Source organism: Procambarus clarkii, chromosome 16 (assembly GCF_040958095.1).
Source record: "Procambarus clarkii isolate CNS0578487 chromosome 16, FALCON_Pclarkii_2.0, whole genome shotgun sequence".
NCBI lineage: Eukaryota > Metazoa > Arthropoda > Malacostraca > Decapoda > Cambaridae > Procambarus > Procambarus clarkii.
Window position 1 is genome coordinate 7,503,814 of NC_091165.1, and position 23,777 is coordinate 7,527,590.

Sequence of the window (23,777 nt, forward strand, 5' to 3'; positions counted from 1 at the left end):
ATTTAGCATTATGCATTATAATACAGAACAATTTGGTCGTTCCACTGCCTCATAATTATATAAAATTCATTGTGACAAATACTTGATAATTAAAATCAGAGTTTTTTGACAACTATAAAAAATCCTGTTGAAATAATGTCGTTTTGAGTTGTCATACGCTTCGTAGTAAATAATATTGTGTAATGTTTGGCACAATTATCACTGTATTTACAAACTGTATAGGTATTAATGTATTCATTTTTTTTAATGTGTAATATGTACTTAATCCTAAACTTCTTTTGCAACATTTATATCAGATATAAATAATTGTCGCGAAACGGCGTATGAAAAAATAAATTTCCCCAAATGAAATTAGTGTATCGGCGATCGAGCGGCCATATTTAAAAGTGTATACTCTTGTCACTGTTCTGACATTAGTTTTTGATGTACGTATTTCATTTTTGTACCAATGTGTTCGCAATAGAATGGTCTAGAAGAACATAAGTTATAACGTCACATAAGGATGTGTTCGACCGGCAACATATATAAAAACTACGTCGATTATACTCGTCGTGTCAATAATACAATTGTTTTACCACGCTGATTCAATGCCATACTGTTTTCTCAAATAAGCTCTTCGGCTATTAGAGAAAACGTAAATTTCATGGCAAACATTTGTAAACTATCCCCGAGTAGATCGGATCGAAATTGGAATTTATACAAATATTATTCTCGTGTTGCCCGCCAGTGTCACCCTTAAGTACCAGAAACGGATATAAAAACTAAGCTAACTCATCCTAATCCTTGCACAAGCCCTCCAGACTTCCTTTATTGAAGATCAGCAAAAAATGATGCGCAGCTCATATATTACAGTTTAAGAATGGGTTTTCCTTGTTCTAAAGGAATGAAAATGACACTGCCTTAATCTCAGTCGATTAAGGCAGTGTCTGGGATGCTCCCGGTGCCCGTGCCTGGTGCTCGTGCACCAGGTACGGGCGATAGTGTACGTTTAATTGTTCTTTTAGTGTAAATAACGGAATAAAATGTAAGACATAGTCTGCATATCTTTTTCCAGATGTCTTTTATTTTTTTTTCCTAAAGAAAACTAAGATATTGCTAATTTTGCTTAACAAGTACATTAATTATTAACTTTTTGTCGTTATTATTGTTATAATTAAAAGAATTACACCTTGTTTTTTGCTTATGTACAAAACATAGTCTAATAACCACAGTCCGTTGCCCCTAAATCAACACAACATAACCAGTTTACTCATGTCATCGCCCCTAAATCAACAAAAACAACCAGTGTATTATTGTAAATATTGATATCTTAGGATTTCTTAGCAATGGTAAGACATTTTTAAGACTGGTTTTAGGCTAGATTAACCTTCGTAACCTTCGTATGCTGTATACGAACTGAACGACCGGGCTTCACAACAAAAACATGGCCACATCAGTTGGATTATTCCGGTAATATTGAACTACTGTTCATTGTTATTAGTTTAACAATACTGTTAGGGAATGTCATAAGAGTTAGGGAATGTCATAAGAGGAGTCACAGGGCAACAAAAGATACCCAGCTTCTGGGTACGGGATCTTTGCCTGAAACGCTATGCGTGCTAGTGGCTTTACAATAATAATAATAATTTATTTAGGAAAAATATATACATAGATGCAGAGTTATAGTACAAACATTCTGTTTGATTTATAGATAAAGGTAGTACATACAATACCTAAAGCCACTAGTACGCATAGCGTTTCGGGCAAGATTGTAAAATTAAGAGCCTCGAGCGGTTTTTTGTGGGCCAATGTGCATTCATCCCAAACAATAAGTTTGTATTTCTGCAATACTTTTCCCATGCCGGATGCTTTGGAAATGTTGCACCGGCGAGTTTCAATGAATTGCATGTTCAATGACAATTTCAAAGCCGAATGAGCAGTTCTTCCACCTGGTAGCAATGTTGCAGCTATTCCGGAAAATGCAAGAGCTAGGCTATGCCATTTTGGGATTGAATTGCTGCCAGAATCAATCTAATTAGGTTTGTTTCAGCAGTTCCTCCTGGCGCATCTAAGAAGAAGATTTCTCCATGCCCATAATTTAAAGTTTTAATTATTTGATCGTAAAGGCCTTTTTTGTTCATGCTTTAGCTTAGGAATATTTGATTGCACATACGATAACAGATCACCCGTGTTATAATTTTGTCCACGACGGAATTCTACATCCGAACTAAGCAGTAGCTGATCAATTCGATGATGGCATTCCCAACTGAGAACGTTGTTTGCAATTTCTAAGCACAAACCTTCAATCATTATCAATGCTTCGTTGTAGATTTCTGCTGTGAAATCCATGTTCATATTTGAATTTCACTTGCGTATTCGACGAACAATATCTTCAGCCATGTGCGATTAATATTTCTCCCATGACTCTGATGGATTTTTTTTTTTAGGGATATATTCCTACGCGGGCCCTAAGCCTCTGGCTGGCCCACTAAGTGTTGCTTGTTTCTGTTTTACTTGGGCGGAGTATGAGTATGTATGACTCGTATAGTCGCTTCAGTAAGATTGTGCCATATATGTTTAACAACTTCTTCTGCTCTGTTGAATCTAAGTTGAAATCTTAATAGGTTTGTAACTTTGTACTGTGTTAGATAATGTTCCAGTGGTCTTTTGGGCATCTCTCCACAGTGCTGACATTACTCTGTTGGAGATCAAGGAGAGCAGGCGGTCAATATGATTGAAAACAATGCACGAATTTGATTTGGATGTGACCTGTTGGAAGCATTAATAATGCACATATCACAGTGTCGGTCGTTCTCCAATAAATTCAGAGCATGACATGCACTACGGAAAGTGGCATGTGTAACGCCGTTCACAAATCTCAATTGCTGGAAAGACGTTTAACCTGGCATATTTATCAACAGCATGTGAAGAAAGAAGTATTCATCTTAATTGGGATCCACGGTGTACAGTCTGCCTATCATAGTTTGTTTGAATATGCCAGATTGTCCGTCGACTCGATCTCCTCGTTTTCGTCGTTCAAATTATTTTCTACTGGCATTCCATGTGTAATACGTAGGCACTTCCGAATACAGCAGTGTTTTCGCCAAAGCGTCATTTTGACAAAATGTGAAGAACGCAGTTAACGTTGTAGCCGATGGTTTCATAGTTATTTGTGGCACATATGCAGATGTGAAATAAATGCGTTGTCCATTTTCTTATTTTCAAAACAAACAATACTAACGAAATATTTCAATTCAAATGCAGATCAATCAACACAGCTCAATTCCATTGCCGATTGCACTGAAAAATAAGACGAACAAGTAAAAAAACGAAATGAAAAAAAAAAAACTATATTCGTGAAATGAACGGTATAGTAAAGAACATAGCTCAATTCCATCGTAATATCACGCAAAATAATTAAATCAAAATGAAAATCATCGCAAAATAATTAAATCAAAATGGAAATCAACGGAAAATAATTGAATCAAAATGAAAATCAATCAGAATCTATGAAAATTTAATTTATAATTGCAATTGGAAACATAAAAAAGGAATCGTAACATATTTAGAATAGCGTGTGTTGATTTTACATCCAACAGATGGCACTGTTTTTAAAATATTTTTTTTTACCATTTTATGAGTGGGAGCTATATAGTACATATATAAAAACACGCATGTATTCGAATGGAACGTCATATCAACATTTCAAAGCAATCGGTGAAGAACTTTCGGAGATTACAGCATGTGTTGCTCTTACATTCAACAGATGGCACTGTTTAAAAAAAAAAAAAGTTTTCCTGTCACAGGTGATGCATGTATATAGTAGGTATATAAAATCACGCACCAAATCAAATGCAAAGTTGTGTCAAAATTTCAAAGCAATTGGTAAAGTTGTTTCAAAGACTTTGAAAGAGACCCTTACATGAAAAACACATGAAAAACACAGTTTTTTAAAAAAGCATGTTTTTCTCCCGTCACAGACGTAACATCTATATTGTATGTATATAAAAACCTGCTCAGATACAAATGGGACGTTGTGTCAAAATTTCAAAGTGATCGGTGAAGAACTTTCGGAGTTTAGCGATTTTGAACAAACGAACATTTCCATTTTTATTTATATAGACTAGCAGTACCCAGCCACGTGTTTCTGTGGCTCAGCAACGCATGTGCGTTGCTAAGCCACAGCAACCTTCCCTGTCCCTCAGTCCTCCCCATCATTCCCCACTCTACCATCCCCCTCTTCCTTCCCACCATTCCCCACTTCCATGTTCCTTTGTCCTCCTAACCATTCTCCATTCCTCTGTCCCCTCGTCCCCACCATCCCAAACTCCCCTGTCCCCTCGTCCTTCCCGACCATTAAAGTCCCCTCGTCCTCCCCACCATCTCTCACTTCCGTCTCCTCGTCATCCCCACCATTCCCGACTCTCGTCCGATGCCTTCCTAAATAATCTGATGTTCCCACCAGAAAATTGGGAACATCAAGTGATCTGATGTTCCCATCACTGAAATATAAGAACAACAGTTAAAAAATGAAATGAAAATATGAAAAATAACAATATAATCTATACTCGTGAAATGAATGGTATGGTAAAACACAGCTCAATTCCAACGCAATTGACACAAAATAATTAAAGCAAAATAAAAATAAATCAAAATCTATGAAAATTCAATATATCAATTCAATCAGAAACACTTAAATGGAATTGTAGCATATTTAGTATATTAAGTGTGTTTCTCTTACATGCAACAGATGGCGCTGTTTTTCAAGAAAAGCATAGTTTTACCTATCACAGGTTTGGCATCTATACTTTATACTTACGAAATGAATGGTATGATAAACGACACAGCTCAATTCTAACACAATGTCACTCAACATACTTCAATTAAAAATTAAATAAATTGAAATTTATAAAAATAAAATTTATCATTGCATTTAGAAACATTGAAATGGAATTCGTGACATATTTAGTATAGCGTGCATGTTGCTATTATGTGCAACAGATGGTCCTGTTTTTCAAAAATGTATGTTTTCACCTGTCACAGGGGTCGCATCTATATAGAAGGCATATAAAAATACGCGATTATTCGAATGCAATGTTGTGTGAAAATTTCAAAGCAATCGGAAAAGAACTTTTGGAGATTACAGCGTGCGTTGCTCTTAGGTCCAACAGATGGCGCTGTTTTTTAAAAAAAGTCATGTTTTTTCCTGTCACAGGTGAGTCATGTATATAGTAGATATATAAAAAGACGCGCCTATTTCGAATGCAACGTTGTGTCAAAATTTCAAAACATCGGTAAAGAGGTTAAGAAGATTTCCCCTCACCTGAAAAACATATGAAAAACACAGTTTTTCTGAAAAAGCATGTTTTTTTTCCAGTCACAGACGTGACATCTATGTAGTATGTATATAAAAACCCGCTCGGATGCGAATGGAACGTTGTGTGAAAATTTGAAAGCAATCGGTTAAGAACTTTTGGAGATTAGCGATTTTGAACAAACGAACATTTCCATTTTTATTTATGGATATATATATATATATATATATATATATATATATATATAACTTGTGACGGTAACGCGTTGGTGTTCGGCTGTTTAAGGCTAGGGGTATGGCCTCGTCACATAGTTATAAAAAAAAATAGAAAAACTGGAACTTCGTCTGTGGTAAGGTAAGGAGAAGACACACAAAACACAAGTAACTTTAACAATGAAATTTTAATTACGTTAAATAAATCAAAACATGAAAATAATGCACAAACAAATTCTTATAATAAAATCAATCAATCAAAATAATAAGAATACTTAAATGACACAATGAAAAGTTACGTTAAGGCAAAATAACAAGAAGTGCAACACAAAGGTAAGTGGGAGGTGCTGGAATATTGGCTTAAAGCCACCACCTCTCTCAGTACACGCTAGAGTCTAGCTGGGAGGTGTGATGGCCACGAAAGCACTGAACATTCTGCGGACTGATGTTGGGGCGACCCCAGACATCAGGTAGTATTGGGGGGGGCGAGGCAGGTGCAGCCAGACCGGCGACCAATCAGCGGAGTCGTAGCGATCAACGGGTAGTTTGGTGGTTGGAGTTCGAACAGGTGGCTGGTTGCATACGTTTTGCTCACCCTGGCAAGCCTTGCTGGTGTTGTTGTCGTTGTTGGACATTTCTTCCATAGTCCTTTTTATATAATTGTGAAGACGTAATTATGGAGGGAAGAGCAGGCTCAATCTCTTGAAGGAGATTATCGTCACAACTCTCCCCGAAGCCTGCGGTTCTGGAAGAAGTACGTCGTTATGTGGTGGAGTAATGGATGGAGTTGCTTCTACTTCATAAACTCTGGAGAGGGCATCGGCTATGGTGTTGTCAGAACCCTTGATATAGCGGATCTCCAGGTTGAAGTCTTGTAAATACAGAGCCCATCGTAGAAGACGCTGGTTGGTGAATTGGGCTTGATGTAGGAAGCGGAGAGGGTTGTGGTCTGAGAAGATGGTGGTAGACCTGGCGCCTTGTAGGTACGGAGCGAAGTGTTGGAGGTTCAGGACGATGGATAGTAGCTCCTTTTCAATAGTGCTGTAGTTCCTCTGGTGTGGTTTCAGTTTGTAGCTGTAGTAGCTGACAGGTAGAACCTCCTCGCCTCGTAGTTGCATCAGGACACCACCAACGCCGGTACCACTGGCGTCGACATGAAGGACGAAAGGCTTGGTGATATCTGGAGAGGCGAGAATGGGGTTAGAACAGAGGAGGAATTTGAGTTGTTCGAAAGCAACGGTTTGCTGCATGGTCCAATTATACCGTTGCTTGGGACTGGTTAATAGAATTAGAGGTGTGGCGACTGTACTGAAATTCCTCACAAACCTACGGTAGTAAGAGGCAAGACCAAGGAAGCGCAGGAGCTGCTTCCTGGTGGTAGGCTGTGGATACTGTAGGATGGCTTGAGTGTGTGAGTCTAACGGAGCTATGCTGCCACTCCCAATAACATGACCCAGATAACGCACTTTACCTTTCGCGAAAGTGGACTTGCCCAGGTTGATGGTGAGGCCGGCTGTCAGGAGCTTGGAGAACAGACGTCGCAGCTGGAGCAGATGTTCACTCCAGGAGTTGGAGGCTACGACGATATCGTCCAGGTAGGCGTATGTGTTATCCAAGCCCTGGATGACACGGTTGACAGCTCTTTGAAAGGTGGCCGGGGCATTACATAGTCCGAAAGGAAGGCGTTCATATCTGAAAAGTCCAAAAGGAGTGATGAAGGCAGATATCTCTTTAGCGCGCTCCGTTAGACACACTTGATAGTACCCCTTAAGCAAGTCCACTTGGGACAAGTACTGGGCACTACCAATGGCATCAAGGATGTCATCTATCCTTGGCAAGGGGTAAGCATCCTTGACAGTGACAGAGTTCAGTTTTCGATAGTCAGTGCACAACCGCACCTTACCTTGGGGTTTGGGCACCAAGATACAAGGTGAGGCCCAGGGGGACTCACAAGGTGTAGCCAGTCCATGATCCAAGAGGTATTGCACCTCAGCACGCATGACTTCCTTCTTGCTCGGGCTGATTCGGTAGAAGGGTTGACGAATCGGCCGGGTGTCGGGGAGCAGTTGGATGTCGTGCTGGGTAACATTACACTCTTGGGGATCATCTCTGAACAACTCTTGATGTTCTCTGAAGATCTTGACGAGAGGTGCACTATGATTATCCTGAAAGTATTTGGGAAGATCATTAAGGATTTCGGAATTAGAAAGCGCTGACTCCTTGTCAGTGCTTTCGGGAGGAGAAGCTGGGAAGGTCTCACTGTGGATGTAGGGTTCTGTGAATGTGGAATAATTAGTCAAGACAGTGGGAGGAGTACCATTATATTGCTTCAGGAGGTTGACGTGGCACAGCTGGGTCTTCCGCCGCCTATCTGGAGTCTCTATCACATAATTATTATTATTCCTGCACTCTTTGACGCAGTAGGGTCCTGAAAATTTGTTTTGTAAAGGTGAACCTGGGATAGGAAAATAGGCAAGGACGAAGTCTCCCGGCTTGAATTTTCTTACTTTGCTGGTCTGGTCGTAATGAGTCTTCATTCTCACCTGGGCTTTCAATAGATTATCATGAGCAAAGCGGTGGACTCTCTCTAGAATGTGTTGAAGGTTTTGAAGAAACTGGGGCACATTCTGATGCTCACTGAAGGTGGCATCTCTGAGAGAGTCTTTGAAAGCCTTAAGGGGAGTACGGCACTTACGGCCGTAGAGCATCTCATAAGGAGATACTCCTAGGGACTCATTGGGGAGACTTCTGAAAATACACATTATTAGGTCAATCTGCTTATCCCAATCCTTTGAGGTTTCACTACAAAACTTTTTCAAGAGTGCTTTGATGGTCTGATGACTACGTTCAAGAGAACCCTGTGAAGCAGGATGATAGGGGCTGGACAATACCTGTTTGATGTTGAACTCCTCCAGTGTCCTTTTGAAGAGATCACTGGTGAAGTTGGTGCCACAGTCACTTTGAATCTCCCTGGGAAATCCGTATTGAGTGAAGATCTTCAATAGATGTTTGATAACCGTAGCAGCCGTGATGTTCTTCACTGGAACTGCTATGGGAAATCTGGTGGTAGGACACAGGATGGTTAGGATGTAGGCGTTACCTGAACTGGTCCGAGGTAAAGGACCAACACAGTCTATTATGAGTCTGTGGAAAGGTTCCGCAGGCACCTGTATGGGAATTAGTGGTGCTCTGGGAATGGAGACGTTCGGTTTGCCTGCCATCTGACATGTATGACACTGTTTTACGTACTGTTTGACGTTGTTTACCATACCTGGCCAGTAGTAGTCTTGACGAACCCCATGGTAAGTCTTGTTGAAGCCGTAGTGGGAGAATGCTCCATGGGCCAGGTGTAGAATAGTGGGCCGCAGGCTGGTGGGAATCACAAGTTGTTCGATGTTGGCCCAATCGTCCTCCTCCTTCAGTTTACTGGGTTTATATCTGCGGTAGAGCAAGTCGTTCTCTAGGAAGAACCCAGGAATACTGTCGGGTTGAGTCTCAGCCTGGAAAAACAATGGTGTTAAAGTAAGATCTTCCCTCTGCAACTTACGGAACTCCAACTTGGTCAGATGCGGGGGTAGTTTCTGAGGGTCTTGAGGGACAGCGGTTGCAGTAGAGTCAGCTGGCTGTGGACGTGCGGCTTGTGCACGGGTGGTCACGAGAACCGGAGGAGAAACTTCATCACTCTCTTGAACCTCTGCTGGAACATACTCAAGAATAGGGTTTCTGGGCACAGAGTTACACACCTGGGGTTTGTCCATGACGATCAGGTTGGTCGGTTGCAGGTCTTCTGCCAAGTCGTTGCCTAGGAGAAGTTGCACTCCAGGCATGGGAAAAGGCTTTTCCCTGACGGCGACTTGGACTTCCCCGTTCACGTAGGGACAATCCAGGTGGACTCTGGCGAGAGGGTATGGAGTGGTAGCAGTGAGGTCAGTGATGAAGACTGTTTCCCCGGTGTAGACTATGTTGGGCACAGCCGACTTCAAGATGATCGATTGTAGAGCCGCTGTGTCCCTCAAGATCTTCAATTTGAAACGTCCCTCCGGATTTGAACCGTTGGCAGAGACAGTTCCAGTATACAGGTGGTTACTGAAAAGAGAAAGATCATTAACATCAACACCAACATTCATCACAGGCTTACCGGACTTAGGAGGAGTTGGTTTGGGTCGTTGTTGGTCAGTGGTTCCCTTGTATTGAGACTTACCACACTTGTCTATGGTATGTCCATAGAGTCTACAATACTTGCAGTACAGTTGTGAACCAGCTTGATCGGGGCTCACCTTCTCGTAACTGTACCACGACTTCTTACTGGAGGATGGTTCAGGTGTCAGCCGGTGGATGAGGCTGTAAGTGTCAGCCGACTTAGCACACTTCAGGTAGTCGGTTTCTTCTTTATCTGCTAAGTAGAGGCGGACAGGAGGCGGCACACGTCTCAAGAATTCTTCAACAAGCATCAGGTTGACGAGTTCTGTAAAAGTGGAGACATGTGCTGCTTCCAGCCATTTCATGAAATACCTCCGTTTCGTGTTAGCAAACTCGAGGAAGGTAGTGGTACTTGCCTTCAGGTGGTCACGGAATTTCCTTCTAAAACTTTCAGTAGAGAGGAGGTAGGCGTCCAACACTGCTTGTTTCAGAGTGTAGTAGTCATTCTCAGACGCCAAAGTACTGAGTGTGACTGCAGCTCTACCTGTAAGATGGACTCTGAGAAGTGTGGCCCATTGGTCGACAGGCCAACTGAGTTGATTAGCAAGGGTTTCAAAGGTGGTAAAGAACACATCAACTTCTGCTTCTACAAAGGATGGCATTAACTTACTTGCATGTGATATATTAAAACTGACGGGAAGATTGGCAGTAGCTTGCTGGCGTTGAGTGAAGTGTGAAGTTTCCAAGGCGATTTCGCGTTGACGACACTCTAGAGCCAGAGTCGCTTGTTGCTTGTCATGTTCGCGTTGTATTTCCAACTCGCGTTGTTTGGTTTCAAGCTGTAAGCGTTCCCGCTCCTGGAGTGTTTCAAGCTGTACTCGTTCACGTTCACGGAGTAATGCGACCTCGCGTTCGTGTTCTTCTCTCCTCAAAGCAGCTTCACGTTCTCGTTCGTCTCTCCTCATAGCAGCTTCGCGTTCTTGTTCTTCCCTCCGTATGGCAGCTGTTCGTTCTTCAATCTTGGCCAGCTCTAGTTTGAGTTTCAGCGTTGCCAAATCAGTTTTATCTGCAATATAGTAAGTTTCATGAGTTTCAGAGTCTATCTTACCTTGCTCTAAATAGTAATCCAGCAACAGGTTGTGTAGGTCATTTTTGTTGGCTTGGTAGGGAACTTCTAGTTGATACTCATGTGCAAGAGTTTGTAATTCAGTCCTCTTGGCACGACTTAAAGTCCCTATTTCACCTGCTGGATTTGCACGGAAAGTTTGGAGACGAAACATGGTGAAATTAGCAAATAAAGGTACACGAATGTTCAATAATGAAATGTCAGAAACAGGACAACGTGGCAACTGGTACCTATCCTGTGTGATCTTTAACAATTAACGTTAAGTGAAAGATATTAAATGATTAAATTAAATCAAGGGCGCAGGAAATCTTGTACCCGGTACTCATGTAAGAGAATAAGGGCAAGAAAATCCTACTAACAAATGAAACAAAGTTTCGAAAACAAATGAAACAGTTAAATGCTTCAAAAGTAAAATTGGTAGTCCAAGGATGTAGGCATACCTTGCCGAGTCTCTATAGGACATAAAGCAAGTTTTTCCTACTGAATTTAATATGATACTTACAGAATTAGCGAACTTTTGTGCTCTGAAAAAATAAGCTAATTCCCTACCGTTGTATGTATCATCATCTCTGACTGACGTGTAGGGGTGCGAGGTGTCAACTGGTGACGAGAACTGCTGCTGAGGTCCCAATTCAGCAACTAAAGTTCGAGCTAGAGGAACTATGGCCCTCTTTGTCCTCCTACAGTCAGATTGCAGAAGATTGGGTACTCTTGACCCGGGGCAGACCACAGTACCAGGGTACCAATATGATGATCTGTCAGAATGAGAAATATTCAAGGGACATAGATGGTAAATACGAGTAATAACAAGGAGGGAGAGATGACCAATTAAGAGTATGACTGAGGCCTACAGTCACCACGTAATCCAAAGTTGTCTCACCTTCACTATATGTTACTCTCGTAATGCACAATACACCGCACCTTATAAAAAATGAAATTGAATGAAAAATAGTAAAGCTACGTTAACAAAGTTAAATACGCTTACCATAAATTACCACTTGGCACCAGTACCTGAGTGAAGCTCCTAGGACAGGCCCCCATATAACTTGTGACGGTAACGCGTTGGTGTTCGGCTGTTTAAGGCTAGGGGTATGGCCTCGTCACATAGTTATAAAAAAAAATAGAAAAACTGGAACTTCGTCTGTGGTAAGGTAAGGAGAAGACACACAAAACACAAGTAAACTTTAACAATGAAATTTTAATTACGTTAAATAAATCAAAACATGAAAATAATGCACAAACAAATTCTTATAATAAAATCAATCAATCAAAATAATAAGAATACTTAAATGACACAATGAAAAGTTACGTTAAGGCAAAATAACAAGAAGTGCAACACAAAGGTAAGTGGGAGGTGCTGGAATATTGGCTTAAAGCCACCACCTCTCTCAGTACACGCTAGAGTCTAGCTGGGAGGTGTGATGGCCACGAAAGCACTGAACATTCTGCGGACTGATGTTGGGGCGACCCCAGACATCAGGTAGTATTGGGGGGGGCGAGGCAGGTGCAGCCAGACCGGCGACCAATCAGCGGAGTCGTAGCGATCAACGGGTAGTTTGGTGGTTGGAGTTCGAACAGGTGGCTGGTTGCATACGTTTTGCTCACCCTGGCAAGCCTTGCTGGTGTTGTTGTCGTTGTTGGACATTTCTTCCATAGTCTTTTTATATAATTGTGAAGACGTAATTATGGAGGGAAGAGCAGGCTCAATCTCTTGAAGGAGATTATCGTCACAATATATATATATATATATATATATATATATATATATATATATATATATATATATATATATATATATATATTTCCTGTTTGGTAACATATGCCTAGCTGTCCCTGCAAGGAGAGACAAATCACTAGCTTCGTCGGTCATTATGGCTATAAATAGTTTTCCTAGAGAGGACAACCAGGCACCCATCCCCACCCGTGCCAAAAACACTCACGGTAGGAAAGGTATCAACAGCAGAACCGAGGCATCTAAAATCAGAGCAACAGTCAGCAAGAAAATGGAAGAAGGCAACACAATAGGGGCGATCAGAGTCATCACCAATGAAGACACAGTTGCCACCAGGGATGCTAATACAGCACAAGCCGTGAGGGAAAAGCACCCACCCAGAGCTCTTCGTGATGACAGTATTCCCCTAGTCGGTGTCACCAGAGCAGAACCCCTGTGTGTGCTCGAATCCATGGTGCATAAAGCAGCTTTATCCTTCCCACCAGGATCAGCAGGTGGGTTCACAGGACTACGACCCAACCATATCAAACAAATGCTCAACCCTGCACTGGGAAACATTGCACAGGGCCTCCTGGTGGAACTAACTAGATTCGCCAACACATGTCTAGCTGGCAACATACCAGAAACCATACGGCCTCTCTTTTTTGGCGCTACCCTCTGTGCCCTGAGGAAAAAAGATGGAGGAATCAGACCGATAGCTGTGGGCAATTCACTCCGGCGTCTCGTCGCTAAGGCTGCTGCTAGAGCAGTTAGTCAGGCAGCAGCCGACATGCTGAAGCCAAAACAGCTTGGGTTTGGCATTCCCCAAGGGTGTGAGGCAGCGGCTCATACAGCTAGAGCCTACATTGCCAACATTACGGATGAAAAAGCCCTGATAAAGCTGGACTTCAAAAATGCTTTCAATCTGGTTAGAAGGGATGCAGTACTCAGTGCAGTTCATCGCCTTTTTCCTTCCCTCTACCCGTTTGTAAACTCATGCTATAGCAAGAATCTAACTGCTTTTTGGGGAATATGAAATTGAATCACAAGAAGGTGTCCAACAGGGTGACCCCCATGCTCCTTTTCTTTTCTGCCTAGTTATCAAGGAAGTCACCGATAACCTGTCCAGTGAGCTCAACATTTGTTTTTTGGACGATGGTACTCTAGCCGGCTCCCCAGCCTCACTCTTGGACGACATAAGAATAATTCACGAGCAAGGAGCAAGCCTAGGCCTCACTCTGAACCCTTCCAAGTGCGAAATAACCTCCACCAACCAGCACATAATAGAGCAAATAAAGGTTGTTTTGCCTGACATTCATACAACCAACCCTGAGGACAGCACACTCCTAGGTGCTCCTCTTGGAAGGAATGCCATCGACGGGGTCCTTGGTAAGAAGATCACTTACCTGAAGAGGATGAACGAGAGGATTGAAGACATCGATGCTCATGATGCACTTTACCTCATCACCAGATGCTTGTCCCTCCCCAGGCTGACCTACTTTCTAAGATGTTCGCCATCTTTCAACAATATTAAATTAGAAGAGTACGACAGCTTGCTGAAATCAACACTAGAAAAAGCCCTCAATCTTTCCCTCAGCGACTTACAGTGGAAACAGGCCTCCCTTCCTGTCAGACTCGGGGGCCTTGGTGTGCGCACTGCAACACAAATTGCTGTACCAGCGTTCCTGTCCTCTTCAGTGGCGTCTGACAACTTGGTGAAGGAAATCCTACCTGAGCACCTAGTTCAACAGGCTGGGGTACATGATCCCAGTTTCACAGACTGCACAACCAAATGGGTCTCTCTCGCAGGACCAGCACCCCAACCACCGACTTCTGAAGCCCATAAGCAATCCAGCTGGGATCGCCTCATTGCCGACCAAGAAGCTGCGACTTTGCTAGAAGCTGCGACAACACTACATGACACTGCCCGACTTAGAGCTGTAGCAGCTCCCCATGCAGGTGATTTCCTATTAGCAACCCCAATGTCAGCAACCGGCACCCATCTCACACTGCAGGCCCTCCGAATTGCCGTGGCTCTCCGCCTCGCTGCCCCAATCCACACCTAATACAGGTGTATTTGCGGCGAGGCAGAGGCCGACAGATACGGACGGCATGGCCTTCTCTGCCAAAGGACAGGAGGATGGCATGCAAGACACGGCGAGGTCAATGACATTATTAAGAGAAGCCTTACCACAGCCGGTTGTCCAGCAGAGAGAGAGCCCCATTACCTAATGTCCCGCAACTCTGATGAGCCTGTCGGTCGCCCAGACGGAATCACGGTGAACCCCTGGAAGAATGGTAGACAGTTGGTGTGGGACTACACATGCGTTTCAACTTTAGCCAATACCTATGTTGACTTCAGTGCTACACAAGCAGGAGGAGCTGCCAATCACCGGGAAGCGGCCAAGTCACATAAATACAGAGACCTTGAGCACCACTACAATTTTGTCCCCATTGCCTTAGAGACACTTGGTGCCTGGGGTAAAAGTGCTGCTAGCTTTTTGAAGGAGTTGGGGTCTAAGCTAATCGAAACAACTAGAGACCCTAGAGCTGCCAGTTTTCTTTTTCAGCGCCTTAGTGTGGCAATCCAGAGACGAAATGCTCACTGCATCCATGGTTCCTGCCCGCCATCTGAGGAGCTGGAAGAGCTGTACAACTTGTGACAAGCAGCCTTGCACCCTGCATGTAATCAATATTGTAACTTTTTTTGTGTAATGACATTTTCAAATAAAGTTAGATAAATATACACACATACCAAAAGAATAGGGGTGGTAGGAGAAGAAAATATCAAAGTGTTCAGTGAGGATCCACAAGGTCTTCTCTGAGTACTCTTTATTTTCTTCTCCGAGGCTATGGGTCCCTACACTTGCACCAGAGGTGGTACCCCTTCTAGGTTTTTATATATATAAGTGTATATATATATATATATATATATATATATATATATATATATATATATATATATATATATATATATAATATATATATATATATATATGTCGTACCTAATAGCCAGAACGCACTTGTCAGCCTACTATGCAAGGCCCGATTTGCCTAATAAGCCAAGTTTTCTTGAATTAATAAATTTTCTCTATTTTTTTCGTATGAAATGATAAAGCTACCGATTTCATTATGTATGAGGTCAATTTTTTTTATTGGAGTTAAAATTAACGTAGATATATGACTAAACCTAACCATCCCTACCTAACCTAACCTAACCTATCTTTATAGGTTAGGTTCGGTTAGGTAGCCGAAAAAGCTAGGTTAGGTTAGGTTAGGTAGGTTAGGTAAACGAAAAAACATTAATTCATAAAAACTTGGCTTATTTGGCAAATCGGGCCTTGCATATTAGGCTGATAAGTGCGTTCTGGCTACTAGGTACGACATATATATATATATATATATATATATATATATATATATATATATATATATATATATATATATATATATATATATATATATATATATATATATATATATATATATATAGTACCTAGTAGCCAGAACTCACTTTTCAGACTACAATGCAAGGCCCGATTTGCCTAATAAGCCAAGTTTTCACGAATTAATATATATTCTCTAATTTTTTTCTTATGAAATGATAAAGCTACCCATATCATTATGTAAGAGGTCAATTTTTTTTTATTGGAGTTAAAATTAACGTAGATATATGACCGAACCTAACCAACCCTACCTAACCTAACCTAACCTATCTTTATAGGTTAGGTTTGGTTAGGTAGCCGAAAAAGTTAGGTTAGGTTAGGTTAGGTAGGTTAGGTAGTCGAAAAGCAATTAATTCATGAAAACTTGGCTTATTAGGCAAATCGGGCCTTGCATAGTAGGCTCAGAAGTGAGTTCTGGCTACTAGGTACGACATATATATGTATATATATATATATATATATATATATATATATATATATATATATATATATATATATATATATATATATATAATATATATATATATATATATATATATATATATATATATATATATGTATATATATATATATATATATATATATATATATATATATATATATATATATATATATATATATATATATATATATATGCAGGGAAATACATGGACCTCACCGCAAAAGTCAACAGAGGGTCAAATAACCTTGATGCACCTGATACCATCAAAGCCTGGCACAATCTGCTACTTTTTGGCAATGCATGCTTAGGTGTACCAGACAGAGGAGGCAAGACACTGGCCTCATCCGTCAATAAAGCAATTAGGGATTTTCCTAGGGCTGACAACCTAGTCCGCCTCCCCAAACACACCAAACACCGCCGAGGCAGACCAAGTACGACAATCAGCGACAACAGAAAATTAGGTACCCAAGTCAGCAAGAAAATTGAAGAGGGCAATACACTCGGGGCACTGAGGTTGATCACAAGTGAGGACAAAATTTTGCTCAGGGATGAAACCACAGCCCAAGCACTGAGAGAAAAACACCCCCTCAGGGCCGTAGGTGAACCTCCCCCACAGGTCAGACTCGCCCCTAACCAGGAACCTCTCGTCCTCCGGGAGTCAGAGGTTTATAAAGCTATCGTTTCATTTCCCCCGGGCTCCTCAGGAGGCTACACAGGGGTAAGACCTTAACATGTGAAGGATATGGTGAACCCTGTTCTTGGCCCAGCTGCAGAAGCGCTCCTGACAGAGATCACAACGTTTGTCAACAACTGCCTCGCCGGGTTAATTCCTGATGAAATCAAACCATTCTTCTTTGGTGCATCCCTATGTGCCCTGAAAAAGAAGGGGGGAGGGATCAGACCCATTGCCGTTGGTAATACCCTTCGCCGCCTAGTTGCAAGGGCTGCTGTCAGAAGTATCCGAATGGAAGCAGCCACCATGCTGCAACCCAACCAGCTGGGGTTTGGAGTCCCCCAAGGCTGTGAAGCAGCGGCTCATGCTGCACGAGCCTACATTAGCTCTCTTACTGAAGACCAGGCAGTAGTAAAATTAGATTTTAAAAACGCTTTCAACTCGGTCAAAAGGGAAGCAATCCTCACTGCAGTCCAGGAACATTGCCCAAGCATTATCCCGTTTGTGTCAGCAGGCTACAGCAAAGACTCAACCCTCCTGTTTGGCAAACATGAAGTCACCTCAGCAGAGGGAATTCAACAGGGTGACCCACTTGCACCGTTCCTCTTTTGCATAGCGGTTCGAGAAATTACAACCAGACTGTCCAGCGAGCTCAACATCTGGTTCCTGGATGATGGCACTCTGCCAGGCACACAAGATTCCCTGCTAGAAGACCTACAGCTGGTGAAGACACGGGGGGAGTCCATGGGTCTCGTTCTTAACCCCTCCAAGTGCGAAATTATTGCATCCAGTGAAGTAATCATTAGAGCAGTGAAATCAGTTCTACCAGAAGCCTCAGTCGTTAAACCTACCGACAGCACACTACTCGGAGCACCTCTGGGCCACAATGCTATTGCTGCGGTCCTTGACGAAAAGTTTTGAGTCCTAAAGAGGATGGAAGGGAGAATTGGGGACTTGGACTCCCACGATGCCCTCTACCTTCTCACAAAGTGCCTTACCTTGCCCAGGCTAACATACTTCTTAAGGTGTGCACCAACTTTTGGCAACCCACTTCTAAATCAATATGATGAGCTCCTCAGGTCAATATTCAGGAAGGCGCTCAACCTAGATTTAGATGACAGTCAGTGGGACCAAGCAACACTACCAGTGAGATTTGGAGGGATAGGCATACGAAAGGCAACAGAGGTAGCACTTCCAGCATTCTTATCCTCATGTACAGCAGCCAACGAATTGGTAGGGCAGATCCTACCAGAGCGTATGAGAGAGACAGCGGGAACTCATGATCAAACGTTCATCGAAGCAGCCAGACAATGGGACACCATTGCACACCCTCAACCCCGACCACAAGTCCCAAAAGACCACAAGCAGGCCCACTGGGATAGCCCCATAATGGAAAAGACTGTCACAGCAATGATTGACAACGCTGATGCGGAAAACAAAGCCCGCCTCCTAGCGGTAACAGCACCCCACGCCGGGGATTTCTTATTTGCTGTGCCCAATGCAACCCTGGGAACTCGCCTCAGTCATGACGCTCTCCGCATTGGAGTTGCCCTTCGCCTTGCCGCCCCCATCCTCACCGAACATAGGTGCATCTGCGGAACTGCGATGGCAGACCAATATGGTCGTCATGGTCTGGTATGTCGTAAATCACAGGGTAAAATTGCAAGACATGAAGAAGTCAACGACATCATCAAGAGGAGCCTCGCCACAACCCGCTGCCCGGCACAAAGAGAACCACACTTATCCAGACCTAACGACCCTCAGAAGCGCCCGGATGGGGTCACCTTGCTACCTTGGAAGGATGGTAAGCAAGTGGTATGGGACTACACGTGCGCTGCCACACTGGCCAGTACCTACCTCCACTACAGCACACGTGAAAGCGGTGGTGCTGCTTCTTTCAGGGAATCGCAGAAAATTATTAAATACAGAGGTCTAGCACACTGCTACAGCTTTGTTCCGATCGGCTCGGAGACCCTTGGTTCGTGGGGAAAATGTGCATTGAAGTTCCTGAAGGAATTGGGGGACAAATTGATCAGCGCTACAAAAGACCAGAGAGCAAAAACTTTCTTGTTCCAGCGCCTCAGTGTTGCGATTCAGAGGGGAAATGCCTGTTGCGTCTTGGGCACTAGTCCAACTTCAGAGGAATTCGAAGAAGTGTTTGACTTGCAACAATGATCGAAACCGTCTTTGACATTCATCAATGTATCCCATTGTTGTGTTTTTCAAGAGATCCATAATCTTTAAGCACCTTTTTGCATTATTATTTTTGTATCAACCCATGTACATCTTGTAACCATCAAATGCATAATAAAGCACAAAAAATAAAAAAGGAAGGGGGTGGTAGGAGAAAAGCACACAGAAACTGTATTGGAGGGGATCTAAACATTCCCTCTAATGCGTTATGCGTGGTTTCCTCCGAGGCTATGGGTCCCCCTTCTTCCAGCTAGAGGTGGTACTCCCTTCCATTTTTCTTCTCTTAAAAAAAAAAAAAAAAAAAAAAAAAAAATATATATATATATATATATATATATATATATATATATATATATATATATATATATATTAGTATATTTTGGTAGCAGTCTTTCCTGTAGACATATATTATTAAATATGACCGAAAAAGTAAAATTAATAATTCTAACACGAATTTTCTCAATCTTTCGTACATTTCTTTTCACTGTTGGTGGTAATTCAAAAATCAATTCTCCAAAATTCATTTTTATTTCTAGTCTGACGCGACACTTGAGCGCGTTTCGTAAAACATATTACATTTTCAAAGACTTTAGTTTACACATACACAACTGAATGGAACTTACACATCTCCGATTTGTTTATATCTACATTTGAGTGAGGTGGATGGGGTGAGGTGGTATTTAATAAGGTATTAATTTCATCAACACAAGACAGAACACGAAACAATGGGTATTGAATAGAAGTGATTGTAGAAAGCCTATTGGTCCATATTTCTTGATGCTTCTATATTGGAGCGGAGTCTTGAGGTGGGTAAAATATAGTTGTGCATTAATTGGCTGTTGATTGCTGGTGTTGACTTCTTGATGTGTAGTGCCTCGCAAACGTCAAGCCGCCTGCTATCGCTGTATCTATCGATGATTTCTGTGTTGTTTACTAGGATTTCTCTGGCGATGGTTTGGTTGTGGGAAGAGATTATATGTTCCTTAATGGAGCCCATTTGCTTATGCATCGTTAAACGCCTAGAAAGAGATGTTGTTGTCTTGCCTATATACTGTTTTTTTTGGAGCTTACAGTCCCCAAATGGGCATTTGAAGGCATAGACGACGTTGGTCTCTTTTAAAGCGTTCTGTTTTGTGTCTGGAGAGTTTCTCATGAGTAGGCTGGCCGTTTTTCTGGTGTTATAGTAAATCGTCAGTTGTATCCTCTGATTTTTGTTTGTAGAGATAACGTTTCTATTAACAATATCTTTCAGGACCCTTTCTTCCGTTTTATGAGCTGTGGAAAAGAAGTTCCTGTAAAATAGTCTAATAGGGGGTATAGGTGTTGTGTTGGTTGTCTCTTCAGAGGTTGCATGGCGTTTCACTTTCCTTCTTATGATGTCTTCGACGAAACCATTGGAGAAGCCGTTGTTGACTAGGACCTGCCTTACCCTACAGAGTTCTTCGTCGACTTGCTTCCATTCTGAGCTGTGGCTGAGAGCACGGTCGACATATGCGTTAACAACACTCCTCTTGTACCTATCTGGGCAGTCGCTTTTGGCATTTAGGCACATTCCTATGTTCGTTTCCTTAGTGTAGACTGCAGTTTGGAAACCTCCGCTCTTTTCCATGACTGTTACATCTAGAAAGGGCAGCTTCCCATCCTTTTCCATCTCGTAAGTGAAACGCAGCACGGAACTCCGTTAAAATGCCTCCTTCGGCTCCTACAGATGTCTGACATCAGGTACCTGTGTAAAAATGTCGTCAACATACCTGCAGTATATGGCCGGTTTCAAGTTCATGTCGACTAAGACTTTTTGCTCGATGGTACCCATGTAGAAGTTTACAAACAGGACACCTAGGGGAGAACCCATGGCGACCCCATCTACTTGCTTATACATGTGCCCAACCGGGCTCAAGAAGGGTGCCTCTTTAGTACAAGCTTTGAGTAGTTTCCTTAGGATATTTTCTGGTATGTCAAGAGGAGTACAGGCTGGATCACGATATACTCTGTCGGCTATCATCCCGATTGTCTCGTCCACTGGTACGTTGGTGAACAGCGATTCTACGTCCAATGAGGCTCTTATTCCTGTGGCCCGTGTGCCCCGCAGTAAGTCAACAAATTCCTTTGGCGACTTCAGGCTGAAGGCGCAAGGGACATAAGGAGTCAGCAGGCCATTGAGTCGCTTCGCTAGTCTGTACGTGGGTGTGGGTACCTGGCTAATGATTGGCCGAAGTGGGTTTCCCTAGAAGTGACTCGAACCCATACTCCCAGGAGCAACGCAACTGGTATGTACAAGACGCCTTAATCCACTTGACCATCATGACCGGACATAACGAGGTGATAGCCGAGGCTATTTGAACCACCCCACCGCCGGCACTCGGATAGTAATCTTGGGCATAGCATTTTACCAAATCACCTCATTCTTTGGGGCACACGTGAGGAACACAAAAACAGCACTTGTTTGATATGGTTTCTTTTTGTGTTCCTCACGTGTGCCCCAAAGAATGAGGTGATTTGGTAAAATGCTATGCCCAAGATTACTATCCGAGTGCCGGCGGTGGGGTGGTTCAAATAGCCTCGGCTATAACCTCATTATGTCCGGTCGTGATGGTCAAGTGGATTAAGGCGTCTTGTACATACCAGTTGCGTTGCTCCTGGGAGTATGGGTTCGAGTCACTTCTGGGGTGTGAGTTTTCAGTTATATATATATATATATATATATATATTATATCCATAAATAAAAACGGAAATGTTCGTTTGTTCAAAATCGCTAATCTCCAAAAGTTCTTAACCGATTGCTTTCAAATTTTCACACAACGTTCCATTCGCATCCGAGCGGGTTTTTATATACATACTACATAGATGTCACGTCTGCGACAGGTAAAAAAAACATGCTTTTTCTGAAAAACTGTGTTTTTCATATGTTTTTCATGTGAGGGGAAATCTTCTAAACCTCTTTACCGATGTTTTGAAATATTGACACAACGTTGCATTCGAATAGACGCGTCTTTTTATATATCTACTATATACATGACTCACCTGTGACAGGAAAAAACATGCCTTTTTTTTAAAAAACAGCGCCATCTGTTGGACGTAAGAGCAACGCACGCTGTAATCTCCAAAAGTTCTTTTCCGATTGCTTTGAAATTTTCACACAACATTGCATTCGAATAGTCGCGTATTTTTATATGCCTACTATATAGATGCGTCCCCTGTTACAGGTGGAAACATACATTTTTGAAAAACAGGACCATCTGTTGCACATAATAGCAACATGCACGCTAAACTAAATATGTCACGAATTCCATTTCAATGTTTCTAAATGCAATGATAAATTTTATTTTTATAAATTTCAATTTATTTAATTTTTAATTGAAGTATGTTGAGTGACATTGTGTTAGAATTGAGCTGTGTTGTTTATCATACCATTCATTTCGTAAGTATAAGTATAGATGCCAAACCTGTGATAGGTAAAACAATGCTTTTCTTGAAAAACAGCGCCATCTGTTGCATGTAAGAGAAACACACTTAATATACTAAATATGCTACAATTCCATTTAAGTGTTTCTGATTGAATTGATATATTGAATTTTCATAGATTTTGATTTATTTTCATTTTGCTTTAATTATTTTGTGTCAATTGCATTGGAATTGAACTGTGTTTTTACCATACCATTCATTTCACGAGTATAGATTATATTGTTATTTTTCATATTTTCATTTCATTTTTTAACTGTTGTTCTTATATTTCAGTGATGGGAACATCAGATCACTTGATGTTCCCAATTTTCTGGTGGGAACATCAGATTATTTAGGAAGGCATCGGACGAGAGTCGGGAATGGTGGGGATGACGAGGAGACGGAAGTGAGAGATGGTGGGGAGGACGAGGGGACTTTAATGGTCGGGAAGGACGAGGGGACAGGGGAGTTTGGGATGGTGGGGACGAGGGGACAGAGGAATGGAGAATGGTTAGGAGGACAAAGGAACATGGAAGTGGGGAATGGTGGGAAGGAAGAGGGGGATGGTAGAGTGGGGAATGATGGGGAGGACTGAGGGACAGGGAAGGTTGCTGTGGCTTAGCAACGCACATGCGTTGCTGAGCCACAGAAACACGTGGCTGGGTACTGCTAGTCTATATAAATAAAAATGGAAATGTTCGTTTGTTCAAAATCGCTAAACTCCGAAAGTTCTTCACCGATCACTTTGAAATTTTGACACAACGTCCCATTCGTAGCTGAGCAGGTTTTTATATACATACAATATAGATGTTACGTCTGTGACGGGAGAAAAACATGCTTTTTTAAAAAACTGTGTTTTTCATGTAAGGGTCTCTTTCAAAGTCTTTGAAACAACTTTACCAATTGCTTTGAAATTTTGACACAACTTTGCATTTGATTTGGCGCGTGATTTGATATACCTACTATATACATGCCTCACCTGTGACAGGAAAACTTTTTTTTTTTTTAAACAGCGCCATCTGTTGGATGTAAGAGCAACACATGCTGTAATCTCCGAAAGTTCTTCACCGATTGCTTTGAAATGTTGATATGACGTTCC